The sequence below is a fragment of the Meriones unguiculatus genome, chromosome 11 (assembly GCF_030254825.1).
Source record: "Meriones unguiculatus strain TT.TT164.6M chromosome 11, Bangor_MerUng_6.1, whole genome shotgun sequence".
NCBI classification, from domain to species: Eukaryota; Metazoa; Chordata; class Mammalia; order Rodentia; family Muridae; genus Meriones; species Meriones unguiculatus.
The window spans coordinates 21,069,079-21,071,696 of record NC_083359.1 but is presented as its reverse complement, the minus strand read 5'-3'; the positions used below and the strand labels follow the sequence as shown (position 1 = coordinate 21,071,696).

Here is a 2,618-nt window from a genome sequence, read left to right as displayed (position 1 = left end):
CCTGGGCTTCATAACAAATTTATTATGCAAATTTCACTGGTTTTGCCAAAGTCACTTGTAATTGCTACCAAAAGTATAAGGTCAAAAATAAGACAAGGGGCAGGCTCTCTGATCAATCCCCCTGGGGGCTGCAGCCTTGCCAGGCCACAGAGGAAGACATGCAGCCAGTCCTGATAAGACCTGATAGGCTAGGGTCAGAGGGAAGGGGAGGAAGACCTCTTCTATCAGTGGACTAGGGAAAGGGCATAGGAAGAGAAGAGGGAGAGAGGATGAGATGCGGTGGAGATGAGGCAGGGGGCCACAGCTTGGATACAAATGAATAAATTGTAATAAATGATAATAATAATTATTATTATAAGAAAAGAATAAGACAAGGGGTCTAGGTCCTCTCCATGCATGGTCCTTGGTTGGCGTATCAGTCTCTGCAGGGGACTCTGTTCCCAGATTTTTTGACTCTGTTGGCCTCCTTCTGGAGCTCCTCTCCCCTCCACGTCTTTCTATCTTCCCCTTCTTCCATAAGATTCCCTGCACTCTGCCCAAAGTTTGACTATGAGTCTCAGCATCTGCTTTGATACCCTGCTAGATCTCCTGCTCAGGTGTAGCCCATAGGCAGCTCAGTCTCCATATAGGTTCCCTACTAAGGGGAGTAAGGACTGTCTCTGACATGGACTCAGTGGCTGGCTCTTTGATCACGTCTGGGGGAGGGCAACCTTGTCAGGCCACAGAGGAAGAGGATGCAGCCAGTCCTGATGAGACCCAATAGGCTAGGGTCAGATAGTAGGGGAGGAGGGCCTCCCCTATCAGTGGACTAGGGAAAGGGGCATAGGGGGAGAAGAGGGAAGAAAGGTGGGACAGGGAGGAGATGAAGGAGGGGGCTACAGCCAGGACACAAAGTGAATAAATTGTAGTAAATAATAAATCAATTAAAAAGAATAAGACAAGGATGGCCACACTTGTTACATCTATCACATAGTACTGGAATCCTAGCCAGGGCTGTGAGGCAAGAGAAAGAAACAAAAAAGATAAGAAATCTGAATTGACTCTATTGGCAGATGTTCTAGAATATATTTGTGTAAAGGTACATTTAACTATTGATGTTAATCTGTTTTGTTGTTGTTTTGAGACAAGGGATCATTGTAGGAGAATTTTGTTCTATCTTTTTTTTCTTGACTCAGAATGGTAACTAAAGCAGACCATTCCATTTTCTTAAAGTCCAGGATCTTCTGATGTATGGGACCAGGGCAATGGCCTTGAGCTGGCCTGAGTCCCAGGGAAGCAATGACCCTTACAATAAAAATGTGACCTATGGATTTAATACCTGTCACGTTTTTGTTGTTGTTGTTTGTTTTTGACAGCACAGTAAGTGACTTTTATTATACCAATTGTATAAAACTGGCATTTCTATTTAAAGGTTCAGGTTAAAAAAATTATCACCAGTGGTTCTGAGCATTCAGCAATGCTGACAGATTCCTTGTTGCTGATACAAGCAACAGACAAAAACAAGACTTATCCCAAGAGAGCTTATCAGACCATCTGCCACAGGGCTCGGGACCCATTTGTGACTGTTTCTTCTTCCAGCTCTTCTTCACCGTCATCACTTGGCCCTGACTGTGCTCTCTGCCAGGTATCTGGCCAGACTGCAGCAAGCCCTTCAGTCTCAACTTCCGCCAGTGTTGATGCATTCACTGTGGCGCTCTTGATTGCCTGCAGATGACCCACCCTTCTTTTTGTCAGTTGGCAAACCAGCACCTGGATTAAAAGTTTTGCTTCTCCTGGTGATATCCTTTGCAATTTGTGCGCCTCGTTTGCCCTTGAACATTTTCTCTGCTTCCTGACGCTCCATCAGTTTCGCTTTCTGAAAGTCCAGCACTCTGACTTGTGGAACTTTAGAAATCGCACAAAGTCGGTTATGCTTCTCGTTTGTTACAAGATTTCTTAGGATGCTTAGATATGACAGTGACTGGAGATGCCAACGGGTCCAGATCACCCAGTTTCACTAGACTGTTGGTGAGTTCTGTCAGGCAAGGAAGAGCCTGATCAAGTCCCTCACCTGTACGGCAAATTCTGTTGTTGTTCACTAACGTTTTCAGTCTTCTCAACCACGGAAAACCATCCAGGTTCCTGATGTCATTGTCAGAAAAATCAATAGCATCAACCTGGTCTAAGGGAGCACCTAGATTTTCAATGGCTGGAATTTTCTATCCCCAGAGGTCCAGCTCACCGTCTGGCACGGCACTGATGTACTGCGCCGCCTGGGGGATCAGCTCTGCCATTAGTTTCACCATTCTGTGGCCTTCCGAGTTGTCTATGGGAATATTGTCTCAAGGAACCCAAAGATGACCTTAAAATGTACGTTGAGAAGGTTAGCGGGTTGCAAACACATTTTTCCACCCAAACAATTTAGAAACAGTACAGAAAATAGATAGAAGGTGACGTAAATGTTACATGCCTTGAAAAAATGTTGAAATGTCGTATTCAGTACACTTTGGGGAGGCAAAAATGAAAGCAAACAGTCTCCAGCGATTTTGTTTTCGCTAGAGCAACTACACTGATTCTCCTGTTGTTACTACATATGTATAGGTGCTGTTAAAACTGACAGAACGGTGGTGCAGGCCTGT

At 44.8% G+C, this 2,618-nt stretch overlaps 1 pseudogene; it reads right to left on the bottom strand.

Moving 5' to 3' along the window:
* Window positions 1-1,524: 1,524 nt before the first annotated feature.
* LOC110551025 (U2 small nuclear ribonucleoprotein A'-like) lies at window positions 1,525-2,285 on the bottom strand (annotated as a pseudogene).
* Window positions 2,286-2,618: the final 333 nt, after the last annotated feature.